This window comes from Natator depressus, chromosome 3 (assembly GCF_965152275.1).
Source record: "Natator depressus isolate rNatDep1 chromosome 3, rNatDep2.hap1, whole genome shotgun sequence".
Lineage (NCBI taxonomy): Eukaryota > Metazoa > Chordata > Testudines > Cheloniidae > Natator > Natator depressus.
In genome coordinates this window covers 190,353,044-190,363,445 of record NC_134236.1, presented here as the reverse complement: position 1 = coordinate 190,363,445, position 10,402 = coordinate 190,353,044, and the positions used below count along the sequence as shown (strand labels likewise).

Genomic DNA, 10,402 nt, shown 5'->3' with positions numbered 1-10,402 from the left:
TATCGACTCGCCTGCCAATGTAGAAAACACTTATTACCCTAAGAAATAGGGCCCATTACAATCACTGCCATTCACCAACCTTCCCTGGAATACCTCTCCATACGAACCACATCTCATGTGCATTTTCACTCACCTTATCTTACACCATTTCTCCCCTAGTGCTTTTAACAGAATTAACGTGTTAAAATCCTACTGTAGACAAGGCAATTTTAACACATCAGCTGGTCACAATAAACCCTACTGGAGATGCTAGGGTTTACCTCAGTCCCCCAAGCTAACATGTAGTACAAGGACAACTCCCTTGACTACACTATGGGTGAAATCCTGGCCAAGTTTGTCAATTTTGCCATTGAGTGTAATGGGGCCAGGATTTTTACCCTAGCAATTTTGCATGTGTCAGCGATCATGTGTTAAAAATACACATGTATTTTCTTTCCACCAGTAAAGACATGGCCACTGACACCCCCCCCGTTGACACTACATCAACATCACACTCACCCACCTCCAGTTCCTTCAGTGGCAGTCCTGGAAGCACCATTTTTTAGAAGCAGAGCCTCTGGGAATGGAATAAGAGACATAGATATTCCCATCAGGCTTGTTATAATACCTGGAGAATACAGGGTATCTCCCATTCCTCCCATCTCTTGTCGTTTTATACTTAATGCTCTATTTGCAGAAGTGTAACCTGGGCTGGAGCCATTATTGCTGCTCATTTTCCCTGCAATCACTCCAGAATTCAACTGGGTTGTTAGAATCTCTGTCCAACTCCTCCTCTTCCCACAATAAAACTGCACCTATGGGCATGAAGCTTAGACATTTGGCAGGTTAAGAAAGGACACATTCAGGGCACCTGCTGCAGGAGAGCAGCGAATATCAGCAGCTCTCCACACACAATGGGCAGGTCTACATTACTGCTTAAGTCGATCTACCTTACATCGCTCAGAGGGGGTGAAAAAGCGGTGACTTCCGCTTCTCGCCAAGGTGGAGTAATTCTGCCAACGGAACAGTGCTCTCCCATCGGCATAGCACGTCTTCACCGGATGCTGCGCAGCTGCCGCGGTACAGCTGTGCCGATGTAGCACTGTAGGGTAGACTTGACTTGCAACAATGCTCGGGGGATTGGCTGGTGGCATTGTAAATTTAGAGTGCGTTCTTATATACCAGAGTGCACAGAGACTCTCCACTTCCCGCTTGCCCCACAAGATCAGACTCATTAGATTTTGTCAGAAATGCCCAGCTAATGGGAACCACTTTTTTATTGTGAGAAATAGAGGCACACACAACACTAGGGAATGTTTCTTTAACAAAACACAACATTTTATATTCAGGATAATTAACAGCATAAAGAGGTTTATTTACTAAAAATTTCTTCTTCTCAGTTGTTTAGAGCCCCTGTTTCCAAAGCACTGAGCCCAATTTAGCAGCCCCTCCTAAGGTTCTTTGTGCTGGGGGACTGGCACAATAGGACCTTAAATCAGTCCTTGAGGGACTGAGAAGAATATCCCCAGTTCATAAAGAGACAGAATGTGAGCCCACTCTATAGTACTCTTGGAGTGGGGGTCACGTCAGCATCAATGGGGAGCAAGCTGGGACTGCACCAGGGCAAGCTAGGGCCAGTGAGAATAGGGCCAGAGCACAACATGCTGCAATTATCCCTAGCCAGTGGATGGTCCCTAGGGGCAATGTTATCTGGAACATGCTAGAGAAGCCCTTTAGTATTGCTTGGTCTGTAGGCAGCTGAGAATCAGAAGAGGTGTAAGGGTGCGTCACAGTGTGAACAGCTAAGGATTGTTCCCAGTGTGTCCCCTGAGGCTCTTTGTCTTCACTGTCTAGATTTCTTGAGCCCATATTTTCATTCTTGGTGTCCAGTGTTTGGTGTGTGTTTATATTTCTAGCTCACTGTAACCCTGCTGTGATAACTGGGCCTACAAATTTACCCTGCTTGTGAACTCAACTGTAAGAAACTCTGGAAAAGTTTATAAAAATATTGTGATAACCCATAACAATAAATATTGATTGGGAAAAGGTGAAAAAGAGGGACAGAAAGACTGAATTAGTCCAAACAAAATAGCTTACTGATGTAATTGGAGGACTGCTCAAATCAGACCTGGTAAACAAGAGAAGTATGGGACTGTAAATCAATGAACCAAGACTGGGGTGTTAAGCCTAAAAGGTAGGCAAAATAATGAAAGGATGGACTATTCTGCCCATCACTCCCTTTAGAGGCCCTCAAACAGAGACTTTGGGTGGGTGAGGGAAGGCTGGCCATTGTGACACTGGCTGAGTAAAATACAAGAGAAGGGGAAAGAGCTAGCTTCGTCATCATGGCTACCACCCTCACTGTCTCCTGGGACCCGGGACCTTCTTCATCCTAATCCTGAGAGGAGTCCTGAGCAGAGTAGGGAAGGGAGAGGGACTAAGATGACACCCCCACCTCTACTGGCTCTGGCTAAATCACAACCACCACTCAGGATATGAGACTTTGTCTCTCCCTGCCCACCCCATTGTCCTTTTCCTTCCCTACCTTATTTCTTCTCTTTCCTAACTCTCTCCTTTTCCCTTCTGTCTATTACAAATCTGGCTTACCCAGCCAAGACTGTTTATTTTGCAATATTATTTTAAGACCAAAAGGCAGATAAATGGAATCCCCTAAACATCCCTACTCTAGTACAAGTTTGCCAAGTCTCTGATAAGACCATGGTTTGTCTGATCCTGTGTTTTTCCAGCAGTGTGTTGCAAGTGAAAGGGTAACCAAAGACAGACACTGCGTGTTCTATTTTTTCTGTTCTTTTCTTTCCGCTCATGTGTGTGTTTGTCTTATTTCATTTTTTAGGAAACTGGAATCAGACTTTAACAACAGCAGTAGCTCCTCAACCCCATCTCGGCTAAAGTCTTCTCTTTTCCCCAAAAGAACAGTTATCATTATCTTTAATACCACTGGCAAACCGGCGCGAGGGGGGGGTTCTTTCTAAAAACTCTCCAGCTACGGGGGAAAGGGACAAGAGTTATACTTGAAATAAAAGGCTTACTTAATACTTTACATTTTAAATGTTTTAACTGGGGGGGGGTTACATCTTTAATGAAAGGTTTAAAAAAACAGTGTATTTGCCATGCTGCTAAGCAAGCTAAAATCTCCATACACCAAACCTTGTTAATATTGAACAGTTAAAGGGTCATGTTAACACGGTTGACTATTTGGGCCCCTATATTCTATCTAAATTAATACAACCCTTACAAGATCCATTAGTAATCAATTCTATTTTAAGACGTTCTTTGGACATGGGGCAAAAGGCACCCTCTAAAATAGATACCAAAGAGAATTTGGCCAGTTCCAAAAAAAGCTTACCCGAACTTGAATGAACAACATTGACTTTGATCCTGCCTTGATCCCAAATTGTCATTCTCAGTCCATAGTCAAACTATTACAAGATCATTCAGGTCAGCAGTAGGTGCAGGAGTCCAGAGATGGCTGCATTACTGTATACGTTAGGAATTTAGCATGTGTATTGTATTTATTTAGATGTTAGAAATGCAAGGGAGTTTTCTGTGGAGGTGTAGAAACTGTCAGTACAAATGATGCAAACTTCATTGCACTGTAACTCCCTTCTAACAACAAAACTTATTACATGACCCCAGGAGGGGGACAGAAGCCTGAGCCTACCTGACCCCCGAAATCCCAGGCTGGGGGGGGCCCCAAAGCTGAAGTCTGAGCTCCACCACCCAGGGCTGAAGCCCTTGAGCTTCGTCCCTGGCCCGAGGAGCTCAGGCTTCAACCCTGGGCTCGGGTGGAGGGGCTTGGGCTTCAGCTTTGGCCCCGGGCCCAGCAAGTCTAACATCAGCCCTGGTGACCCCATTAAAATGGGGCCACAACCTACTTTGGGGTCCCAAACCCATAGTTTGAGAACTGCTGGGTTGTGATGCATGCTTGCTGGTCTAACAGAGGAAAGGGATCCCAGCTGAAGGAAAGGGTGCAGTTCTCAGCCACCTTTGCACTCCACTGATTGTGGTCTGCACATTTTCAGGTTGTTGCATCTACTATAAGTTAGAGCAGCCCTAAGGCTGCTCTAATAGGCTGCAGAACTGGCCTGCACAGAGCAGCCACAGAACTGGAACAGTGTGAAGGTAAGCTTTCAGCCACCTTGGTGTGCATTTCCGTAACTTGTGCTCTGCCTAGCCTAGCCAGACCCCTAAATCTAGTCCATACAGTTGCTTTCTGTAAACTGGTTAGAATGACTCACTTTCTTAAAAGTGACCCGCTGAAAGCTTCTTACAATGTTTGTTGGCTCCTTAATCCTGAACTTCAGGGGAGGGGGTTCAATAAGCAGGCAGAAGAGATGACTAATTGAGGCTTTTTTTTTTCAGTGCAACAAATGTCAGCGTACTCCCCCTAAAAATCTGCCTGCTTCTACCTAGCTAAAAAATGTGGGAGTAAAATCCTGTGCAACCGATACCATTTGCAAACCTGTACATATACACGCCGCACTAGAGCTAGCTCCAGAATGTGCTGTTATTTGTATCAGAGGTGGAAAAATTCATCAGAGTGGAGTACTTGGCACGCAGAGTGAGGATTCCTGCTTTCTGTTCCAAGTTCTGCCAGTGAGTCACTATGTGATCTCTGGGAAGCCACTTCAGCACCTCAAAAAGAAAAGGAGGACTTGTGGCACCTTAGAGACTAACAACTTTATTTGAGCATAAGCTTTCGTGGGCTACAGCTCACTTCATCGGATGCACCTCAGTTTATTGCTCTGTAGAAACAGAGCAGGCAATACCTTCATCCCATGGTGTTAAAGCTACATTGCCTAGTATTAATTACAGTTCTTCTATTACCTTCTCTCTCATGTTAACACATGGAAATAGTGTTGAATGCAGTGAATAGTCAGTTTAACTGGTAACCCCCTGTCAAGGTTCCTTCCCCACTCTGAACTCTAGGGTACAGATGTGGGGACCTGCATGAAAGACCCCCGAAGCTTATTCTTACCAGCTTAGGTTAAAAACTTCCCCAAGGTACAAACTTCGCCTTGGCTTGAACAGTATGCTGCCACCACCAAGCGTCTTACACAAAGACCAGGGAAAGAGCCCACTTGGAGACGTCTTCCCCCAAAATATCCTTCCACGCCCTACACCCCCTTTCCTGGGGAAGGCTTGATAAGAATCCTCACCAAATTGTACAGGTGAACACAGACCCAAACCCTTGGAACTTAAGAACAATGAAAAATCAATCAGGTTCTTAAAAGAAGAATTTTAATTAAAGAAAAGGTAAAAGAATCACCTCTGTAAAATCAGGATGGTAAAGACCTTACAGGGTAATCAGATTCAAAACACAGAGAATCCCTCTAGGCAAAATCTTAAGTTACAAAAAGACACAAAAGCAGGAATATACACTCCATTCAGCACAGCTTATTTTACCAGCCATTAAACAAAAGGAAATCTAACGCACTTCTAGCTAGATTACTTACTAACTAACAGGGGTTGTGAGGCTGCATTCCTGATCTGTTCCTGGCAAAAGCATCACACAGACAGACAGACCCTTTGTTCCCCCCACTCCAGATTTGAAAGTATCTTGTCCTCTCTTTGGTCATTTTGGGTCAGGTGCCAGTGAAGTTACCTTAGCTTGTTAACCCTTTACAGGTGAAAGGGTTTTGCCTCTGGCCAGGAGGGATTTTATAGCACTGTATACAGAAAGGTGGTTACCCTTCCCTTTATATTTATGACACCCCCCTATATAGTTCACCTTGACTTAATGTTTTTACAAGGATTTGGTTGGTTGCATTTCCTACTTCTAGAAGTGGTTGAGGTTGTTTGTTTATTAAAAAAACATGTTCTAGAGCAGGACAAAGCAACCACAGCCTCCTAGTGAATCTGGCCCTGGAGATTCACTGCACCACATTATTTATTTGTACTGCCCATCACAGAGTTGCAACGATACCATGTCCCCTGGTTGCTGGATGTAGTTTTGTGACTGCTGTGCCACAGTTTCCCTAGTATCTTCCTGAGCCTATTAAAGCTATAGAAATGAACTGGCCCTCCAGCCAAGACACCTTCAAGAGTCTGATCCCTTCTGGAGCCACAGTATCCTTTAACAAGTCCAGCACAAACAGGAAAAGAGCTGAATCTTCAGCTCCAGTTGGGCTTAGCTGGCCACCACCCTCCCTCCCAGACAGGCCTCAGCTACCACACAATGTGCTCACCTCTGTCCAATCCTCAGCCCTAACTGGGCTCAGCTGCATGAGCCTCAACTAAAATGTGGCATCTTCACATCCATCTACAAGCTCCTGTGCTTCACTCAACCCCACAGTCTGGGGCTGGCACAGTTCTCTATCTTCCCAGCATTTCAGGCAGACCATCATGCCTCAAGCACACACTGTCTGCCCCTCTGGCCTTCTCTCAGGCCTGTCTGTCTGTCTCTGTCTCTGTCTCTCTCTCTATATATATATATATATACACACATACACACAGAACTCATTACACACACACACACACGGAGAGAGAACTCATTACATCCTCTCCCCCAGGTCTCTTCTCACCAGCTATCCTTCTCTCTCCTTTTTTGCATCCATCACCTTCACCAGACCACATCCGCCACAGGGGCAATAAGTGAGGTTACTAGCACTCTCGGGGTCCTTTACCCTTTTTGGTGCTGATGCAGAGTTTACACCCTGTCACACTGCCATATTCCCTAAAATGAGGATGCAGAATCGTGCAAATCTTGTAGCAAGTGTAATTACTGCAAACTTGGGCTGATCCTGCTCCCATTAAAATCAATGGAAATAGTTTCATTGGCTTCACTGGGTGCCTAACCATAGGCCAGGGAGCCCTAATCTATGGGACCCTATTTCCAGCCCTAATAGCCCTACCAACTCTAAGTCTGTCTCTAGCCTGAGGAGCCCTAGTTATTGGAACCCGAACTCTAGCTCAGGTAGACGTACAATTTGGAACTGCAACCCTAGCCTGGGGAGCACCATCCTATGGAATGCTAAGCCTAGCCTGGTTAGCCCTACACTTTGGATCATTTACCTGAGCCTGGGAAGCCCAACCCTACCCCTGAGATCCCTACTCTTTAGAATAAGATGACCATATGTCCCCACTTTCCAGGGAGAGTCCCCAGATGAGGTACTGTATCCCCTGGCAAACAATGCCCCCAGAAGAGTTCTTGGTACATGGAATTTGTCCCCCAATGCCCTTACTTTTAATTTCTCGTGTTGGTTAATATACCTAGTGAATAAATGCATTAAAGAGAAGTATCCCGAATATTTCTATTATTGTTATTATTACTATTAGTTAAAACAGAGTGAGTATGACCTTGTTTTGCAAGAAGGAATATATGCATGTCATACCATTAGACATAATCACAGTTTCAGGTCAATGGACTGTATTTCCAATTTAAATAAAAAATTCAGCAACCCAAAATTCTCATACGTGCAGACAAATTTTGAAGCAATAGTTGCAGATGTGGGGCAAATGATGAACTAATTGACGACTGGAAAGATGCTGAATATGTGTCACTATTGCCTTTTGCTATTCCATAGCTAAGTGTGCATGTCCAGTGTTGGATTGATCTGTCCATGCTAAGAAACTAGACCCTGTTCTAACTGACAGCTGTCGTGGAATAACAGGGTGTCTAAAGCCAACACCAAAGGTTAGCCCAGAGGTCGGCAACCTATGGCACGCGTGCCAAAGACAGCACGCGAGCCGATTTTTAATGGCACGCTGCTGCCTGCTGGGTCCCAGCCACCGGATCCACTCAGCCAGCTGCCGAACCCAGGCCGGGACCCCGGCAGGCAGCAGCGTGCCATTAAAAATCCTGCCCGCCCTGGCCCACTCTTCTCTGCCCCTCCTGCGGGGGCAGGGTGAAGAAGCTTGGTCCTGCCGGCTGCTGCTGCAGGGCAGGCGAGCTCCCCCCTCCCCCGCCTCTTCCCCCAGCGTGTGGGGTTCCTGCCCCTCCTCTTCTCCCTCCCTGCTGCCCATCAGCTGATGGCCCTTGCGGGGGAGAGGGAGAAGCGGAGCCGTAGCGCGCTCGCTGCTCCGGGGAGGAGGCGGAGAAGAGGTGGGGACGGGGCCTTGGGGAAGGGGGGTGGAATCAGGGCATATCCCCTCCAGCCCCCTGCCATGAGCCGCTCTGGGCAGGGGGCTGGGAGCACCCCCACAACCCTAGCCCACCCCCCCAGCCCTCTCCCCTGACCCCTGCACCCCCCCACAGACTCCCAGCCCCCTGCCCTGACCCCTGCACCCCCCTCACACACCCCCAGCCCTCTGCCGTGATCTCTGCACCCCCCACACACCCCAGCCCTCTGCCCTGAGCCGTGCACCCCTCACATACCCCAGCCTCCTGCCCTGACCCCTGCACCCCCCCCACGGCCCCAGCCCTGACTCCAGCAGCCCCGCACACATACCCAGCCCCCTCACACCCCATGCCCTGACTCCTGCACCCTCCTCACACACCCGCAGCCCCCTGCCCTAACTCCTGCACCCCCCACACATACCCAGGCCCCCCACACCTCATGCCCTGACTCTTACACCCCCCACATTCCCACCCCCACCCTGAGCACCAAACAGGAGCACCTGCACCCCCCCCCCATTCCCACCTGCACGCCTCACACCAAATGGGAGCTGCCCTGGTAAGCACTCCACACCCAAACCTCCTGCCCCAACCCTGAGCCCCCTCCCTCATTCTAGCTGCTGGCCAGACCCTACACCCCAACCCCCAGCCTGATCCTTCACCCCCAGCCCTGTGCTCAGCGCACTCCCACCCTCAGCTCAGTGCAGGGAGAGAGGAAGAGAATGGGCTAGAACCAGGGAGAAGGTAGGTACCCACTCTATGTGGGAGAGTGGGGTGGGGGGAGAGAAAACCTTTTGTAGTGGTAAACACCCATTTTTTCATGGTTTGTGTGTATAAAAAGATCTTCTGTACTTTCCACAGTATGCATCCGATGAAGTGAGCTGTAGCTCACGAAAGCTTATGCTCAAATAAATTGGTTAGTCTCTAAGGTGCCACAAGTACTCCTTTTCTCTATGTGGGCAGGGTCAGGATCCCAGACCGGCAGCGAGCTGAGTGGCAGCAGGTTGAGCCACTCAGCCCACTGCCAGTCTGGGGTCCCGGCCGCCAGCCCCGCTCAGCCCGCTGCCAGTCTGGGGTTCTGGCTGCCAGCCCCTTGCCAGCCAGGGTCCTGGCCGCAGGCCCTGCTCAGCCCGCTGCCGGCCTAGGTGAACAGAACCCCCGGCTGGCAGTGGGCTGTGTGGGCCGGTGGCATAAGATCAGCATTTTTATTTAATTTTAAATTAAGCTTCTTAAACATTTTGAAAACCTTGTTTACTTTACATACAACAATAGTTTAGTTATATAACATATAGACTTATAGAGAGAGACCTTCTAAAAAACATTAAAATGCATTACTGGCACGCGCAACCTTAAATTAAAGTGAATAAATAAAGACTCGGCACACCACTTCTGAAAGGTTGCCAACCCCTGGGTTAGCCTGTGCTTACTGGCTGGCATTGCACCACCTCCTATAAGGAGGAAGATAGCAAGTCAAAAGGAAAAATCACTGCAGATGGAAGACCCAAGGCATTCATTATATCGTCACACAGGAGTAACCAAACACTTCAAATCCTGAAAGAGTTTTATTACCAGTATAGTGCCTTTGGATATGAGAGCTGGCAAGGCATGACTGAGGTTATGGAATGAAAGACTACACAGAGTCGGATGCACAGAAATAGATCTGGAACCCCAGGCAGACTTTCCCAGAGGGGCCAATACAGACTGGTCAACATGGCGATGCCTAACTACCTGCGAATGCAAACTGGAACATCAAAGACTAACATGATCAAATGCAGCTATTTGAATGATACGAATACATGCAAGTGTGGTGAAATGCAGACCAAGAGCACCTGCTCATTTGCCAACCCTTTGGGGAGACCTGTACAAAGGAGGACCTTGCTGTAGCAACAGAAAGAGCCTAGTTTGTGACAAGGACACAAGAAGGAAAAGGCCCTAGGCAGGAACCAGCGAATTGCAGAAATAAATGCAAAAAGAAAAGGAGGACTTGTGACACCTTAGAGACTAACAAATTTATTTGAGCATAAGCTTTCGTGAGCTACAGCTCACTTCATCGGATGCAATGCAAAGCTTATGCTCAAATAAATTCGTTAGTCTCTAAGGTGCCACAAGTCCTCCTTTTCTTTTTGCGGATACAGACTAACACAGCTGCTACTCTGAAAAAAGAAATAAATGCATGGCTACACAAGTGGTGTCAGCGAGAGCGCTTTGTCTTCTTCAACCATGAGCTGATGTTCCAGGAAAGAGGATTACTGTACTGGGATATGCTCCATCTATCAAATACTGGGAAGAGCATCTTTGAACATCATCTGGCTAGCCTGATAAGGAGAGCTTTAAACTAGGTCCTAT

At 47.5% G+C, this 10,402-nt stretch overlaps 1 long non-coding RNA gene across 1 annotated transcript in view; it reads right to left on the bottom strand.

The window, feature by feature from the left end:
- Positions 1 to 502: 502 nt before the first annotated feature.
- The window catches only part of LOC141985430 (uncharacterized), a 72,919-nt gene continuing 63,019 nt past the window's right edge, over positions 503 to 10,402 (bottom strand). Inside the window, exon 4 of the long non-coding RNA XR_012638938.1 lies at positions 503 to 556. This is a non-coding gene — a long non-coding RNA (uncharacterized LOC141985430). The remainder of the gene's footprint in view (positions 557 to 10,402) is intronic.